The following is a 19102-nucleotide window of genomic DNA, read 5'->3' on the forward strand; positions in this document are numbered from 1 at the left end:
GTGTGTCACTTGGCACCATGAGCCTGGTGTCCCTCTGCCATGAGCAGGTGGGAAGCAAGGATTTATCATAATTATCCAATAATTATATTATCCCTGCATAATCTGGATTTTCCTTCATTTTTATTTTCTTCTCTTGTGCTTTTCCTTTGAGGCCAAGCTGGGCTGATGTTCCCAACATCTGTCAGGGGCTGTTTAGGTAGGGCTGCTCCTCTGCCATTGTGCAGTGACCCAAAACCACCCTTGGAAATAATTCAACCTTCTTAATTCATCCTTCCCTCAGCACTTCCAGCTCTGGGGAATCCAATCCCTTTTCCCATTAGGGGATCTTCTGTGGAAATGCTGGATTTGGGGTCTTGCACTGAAAACTCATTTTGTTTTTGATCTGAGAGCAGGAGGAGTTTAGTGAGCTGTGTTTTTATTAATGGCACCTATCGCCACCTCCTTTATTCCTCATAACTTCTCTGCCTGCAGATTTTCCCCATCCTGGGGCATCGTGGCAGCAAAGTGATTTTCTCCAGAGTTACAACGAGGATGCTTCCTATAGCAGCAAATAAAACCCAATTCACGCTCCTATTAACAGCACTTCTCAAACATCCTGAGCAAAAACAAACACCCCAAAGAAACCAAGCACACAAAACCCTGCAGAAATCAGCTGTTCCCTCCTTCAGAGGGGAGCAAACGTCGCTTGTTCCTTCGGAGAAGCACAACGAGGGGAGCTGCGAAGCGCTGAAATTACATCTTGTTAGCACTGCCTGTCACGCTCAGAGGCACCCCTGCAACAGCCAGAGCCAGCCTGGCAGCCCTGGGACTGCGTGTTCTCATCCTGCCTAATTATTAATATGTTAATTGGATAGTGAGATGTTGTTCTTTGCGGAAAATTCCCCGCGCCGCGCTTGGATTATTCTGTTTTTTCCCTTCAGGCTGCTTCTCAGCGGGCAGATTTTTTGAGCAGAGCCTGAGGGATCTTTTTGCCCCATCCCTGGAATGGTCCAAGGCCAGGCTGGATGGGTTTGGAGCAGGTTGGGATAGTCAAGGTGTCCCTGCCCTGTCCCTGGCTGAGCTCTGAGGTCCCTCCAACCCAACCCATTCCTGGATTCTCTGATTGCCTGGGCACTCCAAGAGAGTCCCAAGTCAGGAGAGCATCAGGAATAATTCATCAGCAGTATATAGATGATCATTCAGATGATAATTCATCATCAGTGCTGATAATTTGGGAATATCCCACAACCTGAAGGCGGAAGGGCGTTGCCATGGTTATGTCATTTCCTGGGGATCCAGAGGGAAAAAAATACCCTGACTGTGCCTTTTTAACTTTAAAATGTCACCAGGAGCTGTTGGGGGTGAAAAGGTGCTCTCACACATCCCAGGTGTGGTGATGAGTAAAATCTCTTCAGGACTGAGGCACAAATTCACACCCAAAGCTCTCCTGGGGGCTCCCAGATGGAAATCTGTGATGGCGTTCACAGGGGTCTTATGTTGAAGGAAGAGATGAGGATCTGACTCAGTATTTCAGAAAGCTTGATTTATTATTGTATTATATATATTACATTAAAACTATACTAAAAGAATAGAAGAAAAAGTTCTCCTCAGAAGGCTAGCTAAGAATAGAATAAAAAGGAATGAATAAGGTTTCTGTGACAAAGGTTTCTGTCTTGGACAGAGTCCAGGACAGCTGACTGTGATTGGCCATTAATTAGAAACATCCAACATGGGCCAATCCCAGATGCACCTGTTGCATTCCACAGCAGCAGATAATCAATGTTTACATTTTGTTCCTGAGGCCTCTCAGCTTCTCAGGAGGAAAAATCCCAAGGAAAGAATTTTTAATGAAAAATGTCTGCAACAGAAATCTGGGCTGGGAAGTGCCTCCCTTCAGCCCCCTTCCTCAAAGGTTGGACCCCATCTGCTCCTCACTGCCACCAGCACGATGCTGGATTTCAGGAGGGAGCAGCAGCCACTAAAAAAAACCCCAAATTGTCCCTCTTTAGGATTTTCCCTTCAAGCAGGTTGATCCGAGACCCTGCTGAAACAGAAATCAAAAACCTGCCAGACTCAAAATATTAATTAAGATACACAACAGGGAGAGAGGGGGAGAGGAAGGAGGGGGGCATCCATTCAGGAATTATCTGTTCCACGGGGCAGCGTTCGTGGCTTCCACACACATCCATCATTTTTGGGAGGGGGAAAAAGCAAGAAATTAAATCCAGCCCCAGAGGAAGTTTGTCCACCACCATGGATTTAATTTCCCAACTTGCATCAGGCAAAGATTAACCTTGCTGAAGGGCACCAGTGGAGCGGGGAGCAATGTACAAATTAATCCCTGCTATGAGTTTCTCCAGGAGGAAACACTGAGCAGGATTAAATATTTATTGTATATAAATACCTTCTTTCCCACCTCCCCCATTTCTGATCTGCATTTCAGGCTCCTTCCAGTTTGCCCAGCAAGAGTGCAAGGGTTTGTTTTTCCTCCTGGATGAGGAGGAAGGTTTGAGGAATAATTCATTTGCCACCTTGATTTTTCCCTTCCCTCCCCTCCCAAGATTGATACCGTGGCACTTAGAGGGGAGAAAATCAAGTTGTGCTGATCTATGACCAGGCACTATTTATTCTCATCTGCAATTTTCTTCAGCATCCTCAGAATTAAAATCCCTTTGCAATCTCTGCAGCTGCTGCAATGTGCCATTTCCCTGCCTGCCCGCCTCAGATGTCTTTTCCCTCTGATCAGGGCCTGCCGTTATCGATGATGTGATTCTGCTTTACATTCTGATGCTTCTGGGTTTTTTTGGGCCATAAATAATGTTCCTGTGCAGCTCAGGCACAATCATTCTGAGGGTTTGTTGTTGCTTTTTTTTTATTTTCTTATTCCTTTTCCTTCTCTCTTTCCATTTCTATCTTTCTCCAGCTCTTGCAAGGGGTGATAAATTCAGAATTTTTTCCCCCAGTGTGCGATATGGAGCCCATCCCTTCTCACCTGGGGTTTAGGCTCAGGGGTGATCCTAAAAACAGGAAAAAAAACCCTTTTCCATGGATCTTGGGCTTTCTGGGAGGAGCAAACCATGGCTCAGCACTTTAATCCTAGAAAGCAGCAGAGGGGCACACTGTCCCTCTGGGGACATTGTTGGAGCAGATGAAGATGAAACCTGGTTTTTTTAGAGATTACCTGTTTTCCATGGATATTCCTCCTTGATGGGATTTGGGCTGGCATGGATGTGCCCTCCTGCCCCAGCCTCCTGGATCAGAGAAGATGTGACAGCAAGGCTGCAAAACATTTATATTTAGTGATTTTTTTTGTCTGATTAGAAATAGGAAAACATCTGAAAAGCATTTGGACATGAAAAACATGAAAAATATCTGAAAGCAGCTGGAGATGAACCATCCCACCAGGTCCTTGCACCTCTTGATTCCTCTCTCCATGACCTATAGAGTCTCCCCCTGCTCTCTCCATGACCTGGAGAGTCTCTTTGCTCTCTAGATGACCTGGAGAGTCTCTCCCTGCTCTCCAGGAGAAGCAGGAACATCTCCAGGTCACCATTTCCAGGAGCAGGAGCATCTCCAGGTCACCATTTCCACCTGCTGCCCTCGCCTTGCTGAGCCAAAGTGAGCTCAAGGAGAGGAAATGCCCTTGAGAAGTGCCAGGAGTGGGTCAGCCTGGAAATCAGGAAAGGTTTAATCACTGGAAGGGTTGGTAGGGCTGGAAAAGTTGCCCAGGGAAGGGGTGGAAGGGTTTAGAAGGCACAGGTAGGGACAGGGTTGAGTGGTGGCCTTGGCAGTGCTGGGTTAAAGGATGGATGTGATGGTTTCCCAGGGTTTTTCTGTGATTCCACAGCCCAAACCCATCCTGGGGGCTGCACTGAGGGGACACTGCAGGTGCCAGGAGCTGGGGCTGGTTTGTGTCACTGCTTTGGAGCTCTGGGACAGAGCCCAGGTGGCTCCAGCTGAGTGAGGGGGTCAGGACCCCCCAAATCAACCCCAGCATCGCTCCAGAGCTGGAGTGAGATCATGGAGGGGACTCAATTCCTCCTCCTCTCCCTGCCCCAGAGCTTTCCTGCTGCCCAGGGATGGGGAGAACTCTCAGCCTCCATCAGGATGGGTTTCCAATCATTTTGGGGATCCTTCCCTTTAATTTCCAGCCCCAACAGCCCTTTGTGGCTCTCAGGGAACCCACCTGAAAATGTCTGTACCACGGAGCCATTCCCCACTTGGGAAGGCTTTGCTGGGGCCCATCCAGCACCCTCCACACGCCTCAATTCCTGTTTATTTTGTAAAAGCCCGAGATTTTTGCGTTGTTTTGTCTCTCGTTTTGCAGAGTTAATCGGATTGGCAAGCACAGAAAGGAGCTGCCAGGGGAAGCAGCTGCTGAGCAGCACAAAGCTGGGTGTGTAATCCAAGCTTTACCCACAGCCTGATTAAGATCGAGATGTCTCATTACAGGGTGGATTTCCAGCTGGATTTCACAGCTTTTTGTGATTTCTCCCTTTCACTTTTTTCCCCCACTCATATAATTCGCTGCTTTTCGCTGGGGGGGAAAGAAAGTTTGGTTGAACACGTGTTGCACTGAGCAACATCCTCAATTTAAATGGAAATTCTATCAATAACAAATGTTCTCTCTGTTTCTTCGCCGAGGGAAGGGCTTGGAAATATCATTCAGAGGAAAAAGGAACTCCACCAGAGCTCAGAGCCAGCACAAGAACAATCCCAGCCCTCTGGCAGGGCCAATTGCCGATAATAAAGTGCCCATTTGTTGTAGCTGAGATGGTGGAAATGAGCTGGAGGAAAGAAGAGTTCAGCAATCCGGGCTGAAAAATCAAATTAAGGGTGAGGGGAAGTGGGAATCTCCTTATGGAGTGACTGGGATCATTTACTGCAGCAGCTTTGGGTGGAAACAGGGGCAGGGAAAGGGAGCCAGGAGCTCCGGGAAGGGACTTTGAGTGATCCAGCCGAGGGCATGAGGAGTTTAAGGTGGATAAAAGGACCAAAGGCATGACTGGGTCTCAGCCTGTGGCCCTTCCAAGTCCTGCTCTCTTTTCCCATCATTAATTTATTATTTCAAGCCTGGCTTGTTAGAGCAGGGATTTCTCTATGTCAGGTAATGCTGGGAATGCCCTGTAACACATCCCTAACTAAACATTACCAACACTGAAATTTAGGTTAAAACACATTTGTCCCTCTTCTCCAGGGAGAAAACCTATAAAAAAATAATCAGTTTTTCCATCATCACTCAAAACTCCAGAAATCTTCAGAAATTACTCTTTTCTGGCTGAGAAAACTTTTCCAAACGAGAAACTTTGCCAGGTGTCCATCTTGTTAAAAAGCCATTTCCTCCTAAAAGAGATGCTTGGAGGGAGATTTTTCAGCTGGCTGTAGAAATAAATCGTTGAGTATTGCTGCCTTTGACTGGGGAGATTTACAGGGGCTGGGCAGGTGATTTATGGGGGATTGGAGGAAGATGCTTTTGGACTGCAATCCATGGAGCAAATCCTGGCTCCTTCCCAGCTGGAGCTGCAACCTCTGTGCACGGGGTGAGGCTCAGATCCATGGATTCCCTTTAAAATACAGAGTTCCATTAGGATCAGGCTCTTTTGGTGAGGCTCAGATCCATGGATTCCCTTTTAGGATGCAGAGTTTCATTAGGATCAGGCTCTTTTGGGGGTGTTGGGGTGCAGGGAGAGGCAGCCAAGCACCCCCAGCCCCACATTTCCTGCTCTGATGGAGCTCTGGCTGCTCCCCTTTGTTTTCCAGAGCCAGAATTCCAGGAGCAGAAGGAAATCCCATCCCAGGTGTATTCATCAATCAGGATTGCTCAGGTTGGGAGGGATAAGCATCTTTTCCTCTTTATATTTCATTTATTTGTTAATTTAAGCCCTGCTGTCCCCGTGCTCCCAGCCCATCTCACGTGCTCCTGCTGCAGGGCAGGTTTCTCCTCTGAGGTGATGATGCTCAAAGGCTCCAGCTCCTCCAAAAATGGGGAAAAAGATTAAAAATTCCCAGTGCCTGCCCATATTTGGGGTGTAGCTGCTTTTCTAAATCCATCACACTCTGTTTGTCACGCTGATGGATGCGTTGCCCATATGTTTAAATACCACAGACATGCAGCCTTGCAAATATCTGCTCACCCAGGAGGAATCATCCTGCTTGACAGGCAATCAAGGCAAGATCAGGGTTTTTTTCCTCATCATCACCAGCTCTGAGAGCCTTTGGAGAAGTTTCCATGTCCTTCTCCCTGCGTGGGGCCTCACCATTTGCTGCTGGGGTCAGGGCAGTTTTCTTTTTGCAAAACCCATCCCCATCCTCCAAAAGAAACCCAAGCAGGGCCTTGTGCCATAAATCACAGCAGGAAAAATGAAATGTGGGAGCTTTCCAAGCCCCAGCAGGGCAGGGATGATGCTGGATTCATCAATCCCAAGGCGTGGCTGGAGCTTGAGCTTTGCCCTTTACGAGGAGGAGAGATTTCTGAGCCTGTGGCAATGAGAGCAGAGAGGAGAAATGAAACATAATCACCCTCAGAGTCCGCCTGGCCTGAGCTTCTGCAGGAAAATCTGCAAGAGCCCCCTGTGTGAAATAAAAGGCTTCAAGGAGCGAAGGAATCAATTTTATTCAGAGTGATTTTTCTTGCAGGGTGAGGGATGGATCTTCTGTGCCCCGGTGCACATCCTTGGTTAATAACTGGGGAGAAAACTAAACTGCATTTTCAGCGCTGGAGTTTGGAGGGGGAAGGAGCAGCGCTTCTCGAGGAGCACGAGAGTTGTGAAAGCTCCTCAACACCTTTAGTTCCTGTGGAGCATCTGCTGATATTTTATTTTTGGCACCTATCAAGCATCTATTATCCCTGCTGAGTTAACCCCGTTGTGTTCGTGTGTGGAAAATCAAAAATAAGCTCACTGAGAAGCAAGGGGAATGTTCCTTTGGAGAGGGAGCAGCGGAGTGGGGCTGATATTTCAGAGTTTAAAATCTGCATCCTGGGGAGCTCAAATACCCAAAATCAAGGTTTGGCTTGGGTGGTTTTCATGCCATGGAACCCATCCCAAATCCAGAATCAGGAATCTGCAGCTTCACACCCAACCCTGTGTCCGTGGCCCTGGTGTGTCCTTGCTCAGCGTTGGTGGTAATGTGATTTTAAAAAGGGAAATAAAAGGGAAATAAATATGAAATTAAAGGCAAATCAAATGGAAATAAAAGGGAAATAAAGGGGAAATGAAAGGGAAATAAAAGGGACTTAAAAAGGAAGTTAAAAGGAAACAAAAAGGAAATAAAAGGGAAACAAAAGGGAAATAAATGTAAATAAAAGGGAAATAAAAAGGAAATGAAAGGGAAATGAAAGGAAAATAAAACGGAAATGAAAAGGAAACAAAATGGAAATTAAAAGGAAATAAAAGGGAAATAAAAGAGAAATTAAAGGAAATAAAAGGGAAATGAAAGGGAAACAAAAAGGAAATATAAAGAAATTAAAGGGAAACAAGAAGGAAATAAAAGGGAAAAAAAAAGGAAATAAAAGGGGGAATGAAATAAAACAGATATTAAAAGGAAATTAAAGGGGAAACAAAAAAGAAATAAATAGGAAATAAACGAAAGGGAAATAAAGGGAAATAAAAATGACATAAAAGAAATGAAATGGAAATAAAAAGGAAATAAATGGGAAACAAAAAGGAAATAAAAGGGAAATAAAAAGGAAATAAAAAGGAAATGAAATGGAAATAAAAGGGGGAAATGAAATAAAAGGGAAACAAAAATGAAATAAAAGGAAACAAAAATGAAATAAAAGGAAACAAAAATGAAATAAAAAGGAAATGAAAGGAAAATAAAAGGGAAATAAAAAGGAAATAAAAGATAAATAAAAGGAAATGAAATGGAAATAAATAGGAAATGAAAGAGAAACAAAAAAGGAAATAAAAAGGAAATAAAGGGAAATAAAAGGGAAATAAAAAGGAAATAAAAGGGAAATAAAAGGGGGAAATGAAATAAAAGGGAAACAAAAATGAAATAAAAGGGAAATAAAAAGAAACAAAAATGAAATAAAAAGGAAATGAAAGGAAAATAAAAGGGAAATAACAGGGAAATAAAAAGGAAATAAAAGATAAATAAAAGGAAATGGAATGGAAATAAATAGGAAATGAAAGGGAAACAAAAAAGGAAATAAAAAGGAAATAAAGGGGGGAAATGAAATAAAAGGGATATTAAAAGGAAATTAAAGGGGAAACAAAAAAGAAATAAAAAGGAAATAAACGAAAGGGAAATAAAGGGAAATAAAATGACATAAAAGAAATGAAAGGGAAATAAAAAGGAAATAAAAAGGAAATAAATTGGAAACAAAAAGGAAATAAAAGGGAAATAAAAAGGAAATAAAAGGGAAATAAAAGGGGGAAATGAAATAAAAGGGAAACAAAAATGAAATAAAAGGAAACAAAAATGAAATTAAAAGGAAATGAAAGGAAAATAAAAGGGAAATAAAAAGGAAATAAAAGATAAATAAAAGGAAATGAAATGGAAATAAATAGGAAATGAAAGAGAAACAAAAAAGGAAATAAAAAGGAAATAAAGGGAAATAAAAGGGAAATAAAAAGGAAATAAAAGGGAAATAAAAGGGGGAAATGAAATAAAAGGAAACAAAAATGAAATAAAAAGGAAATGAAAGGAAAATAAAAGGGAAATAACAGGGAAATAAAAAGGAAATAAAAGATAAATAAAAGGAAATGGAATGGAAATAAATAGGAAATGAAAGGGAAACAAAAAAGGAAATAAAAAGGAAATAAAGGTGGGAAATGAAATAAAAGGGATATTAAAAGGAAATTAAAGGGGAAACAAAAAAGAAATAAAAAGGAAATAAACGAAAGGGAAATAAAGGGAAATAAAAATTACATAAAAGAAATGAAAGGGAAATAAAAAGGAAATAAATGGGAAACAAAAAGGAAATAAAAGGGAAATAAAAAGGAAATAAAAGGGAAATAAAAGGGGGAAATGAAATAAAAGGGAAACAAAAATGAAATAAAAGGAAACAAAAATTAAATAAAAAGGAAATAAAAGGAAAATAAAAGGGAAATAACAGGGAAATAAAAAGGAAATAAAAAGGAAATAAAAGGGGGAAATGAAATAAAAGGGATATTAAAAAGGAAATTAAAGGGGAAACAAAAAAGAAATAAAAAGGAAATAAACGAAAGGGAAATAAAGGGAAATAAAAATGACATAAAAGAAATGAAAGGGAAATAAAAAGGAAATAAACGGGAAACAAAAAGGAAATAAAAGGGAAATAAAAAGGAAATAAAATGGAAATGAAAGGAAACAAAAATGAAATAAAAAGGAAATGAAAGGGAAATAACAGGGAAATAAAAAGGAAATAAAATATAAATAAAATGAAATTAAATGGAAATAAAAAGGAAATGAAAGGGAAACAAAAAAGGAAATAAAAAGGAAATAAAGGGAAATAAAAATGACATAAAAGAAATGAAAGGGAAATAAAAAGGAAATAAAAGGGGGAAATGAAATAAAAGGAAAACAAAAATGAAATAAAAGGGAAACAAAAATGAAATAAAAGGAAACAAAAATGAAATAAAAAGAAAATGAAAGGAAAATGAAAGGGAAATAACAGGGAAATAAAAAGGAAATAAAAGATAAATAAAAGGAAATGAAATGGAAATCAATAGGAAATGAAAGGGAAACAAAAAAGGAAATAAAAAGGAAATAAAAGGGGGAATGAAATAAAAGGGATATTAAAAGGAAATTAAAGGAGAAACAAAAAAGAAATAAAAAGGAAATAAACGAAAGGGAAATAAAGGGAAATAAAAATGACATAAAAGAAGTGAAAGGGAAATAAAAAGGAAATAAATGGGAAACAAAAAGGAAATGAAAGGGAAATAAAAGAGGGAAATGAAATAAAAGGGAAACAAAAATGAAATAAAAGGGAAACAAAAATGAAATAAAAAAGAAATGAAAGGAAAATGAAAGGGAAATAACAGGGAAATAAAAAGGAAATAAAAGATAAATAAAAGGGAAATGAAAGGGAAATCAATAGGAAATGAAAGGGAAACAAAAAAGGAAATAAAAAGGAAATAAAAGGGGGAATGAAATAAAAGGGATATTAAAAGGAAATTAAAGGGGAAACAAAAAAGAAATAAAAAGGAAATAAACGAAATAGAAATAAAGGGAAATAAAAATGACATAAAAGAAATGAAAGGGAAATAAAAAGGAAATAAATGGGAAACAAAAATGAAATAAAAGGGAAATAAAAAGAAACAAAAATGAAATAAAAAGGAAATGAAAGGAAAATAAAAGGGAAATAACAGGGAAATAAAAAGGAAATAAAAGATAAATAAAAGGAAATGAAATGGAAATAAATAGGAAATGAAAGGGAAACAAAAAAGGAAATAAAAAGGAAATAAAAGGGGGAAATGAAATAAAAGGGATATTAAAAGGAAATTAAAGGGGAAACAAAAAAGAAATAAAAAGGAAATAAACAAAAGGGAAATAAAGGGAAATAAAAATGACATAAAAGAAATAAAAGGGAAATAAAAGGGAAATAAAAAGGAAATGAAAGGGAAATAAAAGGGGGAAATGAAATAAAAGGGAAACAAAAATGAAATAAAAAAGAAATGAAAGGAAAATAAAAGGGAAATAAAAAGGAAATAAAAGATAAATAAAAGGAAATGAAATGGAAATAAAAAGGAAATGAAAGGGAAACAAAAAAGGAAATAAAAGGGAAATGAAAGGGAAATAAAAAGGAATTAAAAGGGAAATAAAAAGGACAAAAATAAATGAAAGGGAAATAAAAAGGAAATGAAAGGGAAAAAAAGGAAATAAAAGGGAAATGAAAGGGAAATAAAAAGGAAATAAAAGAGAAATAAAAGGGAAATAAAAAGGAAATAAAAGGGAAATAAAAAGGAAATAAAGGGGAAATGAAAGGGAAGTAAAAAGGAAATAAAAGGGAAATAAGCACAAGCAGAGTGGCTGCTGTGGGTCGGAGCCCCGGTGGGCAGTGCCAGCGTTCTGCCCCCAGAGTTCTGCTGGAGGAAGAGTTCCCTGCAGGTGCCAGGTGGGCGCTCACAGATCAGCCGGGGCACACATCTCTGTCCTGCAGCCGGCAGAGCTGGGCTCTGTAAATCGCTGTGCACGCAGCCTTTACTGGGGGCTGTAAACCTCAGAGCTCTCCCCTCCGTTTTCTTTCCTTCTTTTCTCTTTAATTATTGAAGGCCACACTGAGCAGGAGGAGGGCTCAAAGCCTTTGTGCAGCCCATGGGTTTGGGAGCGTTTCTGGAGGGTTTGGAGAGCGGCAGAGAGATGGGAGAGGTGGCTCAGACCTCCTGTGTGTGAGGGGATTTTTCCTCTTTGAAGCTGAACTTTTGATTTACAAAAATAGCCTGTCTCAATTTTAAACTCGAGCAGATTCCACCACAAACATGGGGGAACTGCTGCGCTCTTATTCATCTTCTGCCTCAAAAATATCATTTTCATTCCTAGTCAGGAATAAAAGAAAGCAAGGATTGATTAGGAAGAGACCCTAAAATTTTGCTGTTGGGAAATTCACATCATGTGCTGCGTAAAACAAAAGAATCTCAGGGTTTTATTTTGTTCTTTCATGAGGCCTCTTTCCAAATTGGAATGAATGAGACGATGATAAGGAGATAAGAGGAGGATATTGAAAGAACGGTGGAAATTGGTTTAGAAATGGATCTCAGGGGGGAAGACAGTTAGAGAAATTAAGCCAATTAGGCTGGATATGGGCTGCTTTCCCTTTCCTGAAGAAGCTCTCCAAGGTGGATAATGAAGGCCAGGACAGATGTAAGGATTTGTATTCCTGGCTATGGAGTTTTAATTAGTCCCAGGGTCTTTCTGCAGGGCCACGTTGATAGCCAAGGGTGTGCTGACCTTTCCTCATTTTCCTTTCCTTTCCTTTCCTTTCCTTTCCTTTCCTTTCCTTTCCTTTCCTTTCCTTTCCTTTCCTTTCCTTTCCTTTCCTTTCCTTTCCTTTCCTTTCCTTTCCTTTCCTTTCCTTTCCTTTCCTTTCCTTTCCTTCCCTTCCCTTCCCTTCCCTTCCCTTCCCTTCCCTTCCCTTCCCTTCCCTTCCCTTCCCTTCCCTTCCCTTCCCTTCCCTTCCCTTCCCTTCCCTTCCCTTCCCTTCCCTTCCCTTCCCTTCCCTTCCCTTCCCTTCCCTTCCCTTCCCTTCCCTTCCCTTCCCTTCCCTTCCCTTCCCTTCCCTTCCCTTCCCTTCCCTTCCCTTCCCTCTTTTTCCTTTTCCTTTTCCTTTTCCTTTTCCTTTTCCTTTTCCTTTTCCTTTTCCTTTTCCTTTTCCTTTTCCTTTTCCCCTTTATTTCCTTCCCCTTTTCCAACCCTGCTCATCCCAGGGGCTCTGACACTCCATTTCCTCCTCCCAGCTGTGGCAAAGGCAAAACGAGATCCACAAACCCCAAAACTCAGAGCAAACACATCCTGCAGGGGTGAGGAGAGGAGATCCCAACCAGGAATTCCTTCCTGGGCATCCTGAGTGAGCCACAGGGACAAGGGGACAAAGGGACAGAAGTTTTGGGGTGGGAATCTTCCTCCTGTTTGATGGGACAGAGGGACAGAGAGACAGATGTTTTGGGGTGGGAATCTTCCTTTTGTTTGATAGGACCTAATTACAATGGGACAGATGTTTTGGGGTCTGAAGGGGTGGGATTCTTCCCTCCTGTTTGATGGGACAGAGGGATAAAGGGACAGATGTTTTGGGGTCTGAAGGGGTGGGATTCTTCCCTCCTGTTTGATGGGACAGAGGGATAAAGGGACAGATGTTTTGGGGTCTGAAGGGGTGGGATTCTTCCCTCCTGTTTGATGGGATAGAGGGATAAAGGGACAGATGTTTTGGGGTCTCCTGTTGTGGGAATCTCCCTCCTGTTTGCTCAGCTTGGCACAAAACCCCCTGGGACACGCCAAGTGCTGCAGGAGGTGCCCCCTGCTCCCCTGCCATCCCCTGTGCCCTGCCCACAGGCAAACTCTGATTTCTCCATTCCCTCTCAAGCCTTTTTACCGCATCCCTGTTATCTCCAGCTCCTTTCAAGAGAACTGCTGTGAGACTCCTTCTTAAGGAAATCTGAGGAGAGCAAAGGCACCTTTCAAGTGCTGATGGTTTCAACACCTTGTCTCGCACTGCTGGAGCACGTTCCCCAAAAGCTCTTTGAAATACCAACACAAATCAGGGAAAAGTTCCATTTTCTGCATGTGCCACATCCCTGGCTGGTGCCTGAGCTGTGTCTGCCACTGCAGCATCTTCCCTGGCCCTGTCAGTGGGGAAAATCCTGAGCCCCCTGGAGAGAACAGAGATTTTCTCTTCCCAGGGCACCTCTGGAGCTCTGTGGGGATGGAAGTGAGAGTGGATTTTAGTCTTAGTGCAGCAGGGAAGCTCAAAATGCCTTTGTGAAGTTGATCTTTGAAGGGCTGGCTGAGAGCACAGTGAGATCCAGGGGAGCTCCTGGTGTCTGATAAAACACTGAGGAGAAACTCAGTCCCACACTTGCCCCCCTGGGCACAAGGAGCTTCCAGCCAAGTGTGATAAAAGGGAAAAAAAACCCATTTTTTAAAGTGGTTTAATTGAACACCTGAGTTCAGATGAGGCTCTGGAGCTTCCCAGCTTGGGATTTGCTTTGATTTGGGAATGGAGCTGGTTTTTCAGAGGGAAATGAACTCAGTGCAGCTGGCCCAGCTCATTGTCACCCTCCAGTTCCATTCCCAGGATCCAGGGGACAGGAGGGGCTGCAGGCACTGCTCCTCTTCCTCCCAGGCTTTCTGAGGAAGGAGAAACCTTTCCCATCTCGAGGAGGAATTCACTCCAAGAGTCTCACACAGATTTGTGACTGTGTTCACAGGGGTTCTTGGATGAGGAAAGAGAAGAGAAGAGAATGTTGACTCCATGTTTCAGAAGGCAGATTTATTATTTTATGATATATATTACATTAAAACTATACTAAAAGAATAGAAGAAAGGATTTCATCAGAAGACTAGCTAAGAATAGAAAGGAATCATAACAAAGGTTTGTGGTTTGGGCTCTGTGTCCAAGCCAGCTGACTGTGATTGGCCATTAATCAGAAACAACCACATGAGACCAGTCCCAGATGCACCTGTTGCATTCCACAGCAGCAGATAATCAATGTTTACATTTTGTTCCTGAGGCCTCTCAGCTTCTCAGGAGGAAAAATACTAAAGAAATGATTTTTCATGAAATATGTCTGTGACACAAGTTCGTGTGTGTGGTCAGAATAACCCAGGCTGCTCAGCACACCGTTCATCCCCGGGGTTTATTGATGCACAAGGATTATTTGCAGGTCTTTGAGGTGGGAGAATCACTCTCAATCCCCTCTGTAACCACGTCTGCATCTGCACTGGGCTGGAGGAAATCAGCTGGGCTCAGCCTGCCAAGTCTCTGCCGCTGCACCAGGGTAAAACCCACAGAAACGAGAGCAGAATCCAGCCCAGAGCTGGCAGTAAATGAACTGCAGCAGCAAAAGCCACTTTAATGGATGTGTACTGCAGCTTAATGGATATGTACAGCTCTTGTTTTATTGCTGGGCTTCAGGAAAGTAGCAAGGCTTTAATTGACTTTGATAGAAGAGGGTCTCCTTAGCGCTGCAGTCGAGGGCAAAACCAATCATTAATATAATTAAGGCATTTACTTCCAGCATGTGTTTGCTCCTTCTTACTGTAACTCCTGCCTGGCAAGCTCCTGGCTGCTGCATGACCATGGAGTGGGGCTGCTCCTCACTTTGCGGGGGGGGGGGGGGGGGGGGGGGGGGGGGGGGGGGGGGGGGGGGGGGGGGGGGGGGGGGGGGGGGGGGGCTGCTCCTCACTTTGCTGTGGGAAAAAGGAGAATATTTCACCCCAGCTGTGCACAATGAACCTGGGATGCTGGAGCTTTGTGCTTTAACCCCACGCAGGCAGCACCCAGGGGTGCTTTGGAGGCTCAGGGACTGCAAGGTGCTGTCCCTGCACCTCAACAGAGCATCCCTCACCTGGGCCTGAGCCCTGGCAGCTTTCTGCCCCAAAATTATTGTGTCTCTCTGCTTCCCTTTTCTGTGTCCTGGCTGGGAGCTGCAGGGATGGGGGTGAGCAGGGGCTGCCAAGGAAGAAAATCCAGGGCTCCTTCTCCAGAAAGCCCAGAGCTCCTTCTCCTCCTGCACGAAGCCAGGGCTTCTTCTCCTTCTCCAAAAACCTCTGGCTCCTTTTCCTTCTCTAGAAACCCAGGGGTCCTTCTTCTCCAGAAACCCCAGGGCCCATTCTCCTCCTGCAGAGACGCCAGGGCTCCTGCTCCTTCTCCAGAAACCGCAGGGCTCCTTCTCCTCCTGCAGAGCCCCAGGACTCCTTCTCCTTCTCCATCTTCTTCATCTTCTTCTTCTCCAGAAACCCCAGGGCCCATTCTCCTCCTGCAGAGATGCCAGGGCTCCTGCTCCTTCTCCTTCTCCAGAAACCGCAGGGCTCCTTCTCCTCCTGCAGAGCCCCAGGACTCCTTCTCCTTCTCCATCTTCTTCATCATCTTCTTCTTCTCCAGAAACCCCAGGGCTCCTTCTCCTTCAGAAACCCCAGGGCTCCTTCTTTCAGACCCCTGGGGCTGGGCAGGTTTTGCCAGGTTGGATCTGCGTTGCTCAGCACCGTGGGTGAGTGGGACAGGGAGAATCCCACCTGATTCCAGCTGGGAACTCCTGCCAGGGGGGATCCATCCTGCTCTGGAGCCAGGGGATGCTGTCCCAGCCCTTGCCAGGATTGAGGCTCAGAAAAGGCACCTGAGTGCTGGTGTTGGGACAGGAGGTGACACAGGAGGTGACACAGGAGGTGACAAAGCACAGCTCAGGGAGAGGGGGCTCCTGGCCCTCCCAGATATTTCCAGGCACTTTTCCCAGGAGCAGATGACACCACCACGGTGGCAATTCCCTTTCCCAGAATGGTCAGAGAAACCCTTCTGCCACAACTGCTTCAAAACCCCCTGAGTTTCCGTTCTTTCGCCTTTCTCTCCCACCAACAACAGAAATAAAAATGAGTGCATAAACTCAGGGCAATTATCACTCAATTAATTCCTCCCCTGTCTCCATGGCACTCTGCTTGACCTTATTCACAGTTACTTGATCTCCAGCTCTTTAATATTTCAGCTGACCTTTTTGGGCTGCAGAGCTGCTGCTGCTCCTCCCTGGCATTCCAGAGCCAACCTGTGCATCCAGTGGCCCCAGCCTCATTTATCATTCCATTTCAGGTGTCAGCAGAGCCATTATTCAAATGGCTGGCCTCACATGCAATCAATCTTTAATGAAACAATAATTGCGCCTTCCCCTCCGCCAGAACTCTGCCTTTCTTCCAGGTATCTTGTATATTAATTATTGAAAACAAGGGTGTTTTACCAGCAATAAGTTGTGTTTCATCAATCAAGAGAATTTGAACTGGGAGATTTATGACCTTTGGTTTCACAGAGGAGCAGGAAAACAGCAGCTCCTGTTGCTCTTGGTCTCACCTTGTGATTCCTGTAGGGTTTTTTTTCACCTTGCCAGAAGCAGAATTCTGGGATCAAGGGGCTGCTGGCAATAAAGAGGCGACAAATGTACACAGGCAGTGTCCCTGTGCAAAATGTCCCTGCTCTGGACAAAATAAAGGAAAAGCCCCAGAAAATCCATTTGTAAAGGATTGAAATTTGCATTATTCTCCAGATTGGAGAGGGTTAATTCAGAGACACCTGGTACTAAACCAGGCTTTCTTCAGGTGAGGATCCTCTCTGCATTTTGCCCCATAAAACCCCAGCAGCTGCTGGGTTTGTGTTCCTTTGCAAGCTGAGAAAACTCAGGGACTCAGGTGCAGCTAAACCAGGAGGTTTAGTGCTGGTAGCATTGGGAAAATGGAGGGAAAAAAAAAATTAAAGGCTGAGCCAGGTTTAGGTTTTAAAAAATTAATTAGAATAATAGGGTTGGGTTTTTTAATTAACATGAGCAATTTCTGTGAATTTATAGTTTCCTCTGTGTAGAGAAAAATGGAAGTGGCTGTACCACTGCTTGGTTTGGGGGTAAATTGCTCCACATTTCTACCAGTGAAGCAGGGAGTGTGGCAAGTGCTGTTCTCAGTCCTGGTGGAGCCCAGAAACAGCAGCAGAGGAGTTAATGCTGGGAAATTTGCTCTTATGAGCCTCTATTTCCTCAGTACAGCTTTATTTTATTTATGTGGATTTTTCTCACCTTGTTTGCAACCTTCAGCAGCGATTTTAATGGGGGATTTGTTGGGTTCTTTCTTATTTTTTTCCTTCCTGAAATTACCGCCAGCCTCGTCGGACGAGGGCACGACAGCAGCCGGGGGCCCTGAGCTGTTTGCAGTTCCATCCCAGAGGAGGAGGGAGAGGAAAATGAACCCTCCTATTTATGCAGAGGCTCTAATGATGCTGGGGAAAGGTAAATATGTGAACAAAGAGCCTCTGTTTGCCTCTGCCGTGACAAGGCAGCGGCTGGGGCAGGGATTTCCCTCCCCTCTTATCGACTTTGTGTGCTGCGCTGAGGCCGCGCTGCCTGCCCAGCCCCTGTGGGATGGAGAAAGGGATGGGGAAAGCAGGGAAAGCTTTGCAAGGGTTCTGGGCGTGCTTTGGGACTTGGGGTTTGTCCCCCAAATCGGTTTTTTTGTGCAGTTCCTGCTCTGGCTCAAGGTTTGGTGTGTGCGTTCAGGATAAGCAGGAGTTGAGGAACAGCCTGAGCAGGGAGGCACAGGGAGGTGTGAGCAGCGCAGCCAAGCGTGTTTTCCCTCCTGGAATTCCCATTTCCCACCTCCCCAAAGCCCCAGTTTGGAGCAAGGAGTGCATCTCCTCTCCTCTCCTTTCCTCCCCACCATCGGATCTGGTCAGGCTCATTAAATTTCTGAATTTGGTGAGGGGACACTGCTGAGACATCCCATGGAGAGATCCCAAGCTGGGCCACTGGGATGGAGCCATCCCTGATGGTTTGGGATGGGATGGAGCCATCCCTGATGGTTTGGGATGGGGATGGGGCCATCCCTGATGGGGATGGGGATGGGATGGAGCCATCCCTGATGGTTTTGGGATGGGGATGGAGCCATCTCTGATGGTTTTGGGATGGGATGGAGCCATCTCTGATGGTTTGGGATGGAATGGAACCTGATGGTTTTGGGATGTGATGGAGCCATCCCTGATGGTTTTGGGATGGGATGGAGCCATCCCTGATGGTTTTGGATAGGGATGGAGCCATCCTTGATGGTTTTGGGATGGGGATGGAGCCATCCCTGATGGTTTTGGGATGGGATGGAGCCATCCCTGATGGTTTTGGATAGGTATGGAGCCATCCTTGATGGTTTTGGGATGGGGATGGAGCCATCCCTGATGGGTTTGGATAGGGATGGAACCATCCCTGATGGTTTTGGGATGGGATGAAGCCATCCCTGATGGTTTTGGGATGGGATGAAGCCATCCCTGATGGGTTTGGATAGGGATGGAGCCATCCCTGATGGGTTTGGGATGGGGATAGAGCCTGATGGTTTTGGATAGGGATGGAGCCATCCTTGATGGTTTTGGATAGGGATGGAGCCATCCCTGATGGTTTGGGATGGGGATAGAGCCTGATGGTTTTGGGATGGGGATGGAGCCATCCCTGATGGTTTTGGGATGGGATGGAGCCATCCCTGATGGTTTTGGGATGGGATGTTCCCAACCAGGCAACAGAGGCAGGATCCATTCCCAGGTGTTTTCAGCCCTGCCCCAGCCTCAGTTATGGGGAATTACCTCTAGAACAAAGCTCCAGGTGGGAATGGAAAAGAAATATCCACCATTCTGCTGGCACAGGATTAGTTAGTGCAAGGCTAAACCCCACTAATTTAAAGCCTGGAGTGCAGGGTGATAAATGGCCCAGCTTCCTGTATTGTTTGAGAATGAATTGTTTGAATCCTGTTGTATTAAGGGGTGGAAAAACCAGCAAGATAGAAGAGGAATGCTCTTTTTCCTTCTGTGCACACTGAATTCCATTTGTTGGGAAAGGATTTATGGTTTTCATCATAATTTAATTCTAAAACATATCACTTAATTAAAGGGATTTATTAAAATCCTCTGGCAGTGCCTTTTTACGATTAGCCCAGGACTCAGACCCTGAATGTCAGGGAGAAAATTCATCAATTGATT

Source organism: Ammospiza nelsoni, chromosome 20 (assembly GCF_027579445.1).
Source record: "Ammospiza nelsoni isolate bAmmNel1 chromosome 20, bAmmNel1.pri, whole genome shotgun sequence".
NCBI lineage: Eukaryota > Metazoa > Chordata > Aves > Passeriformes > Passerellidae > Ammospiza > Ammospiza nelsoni.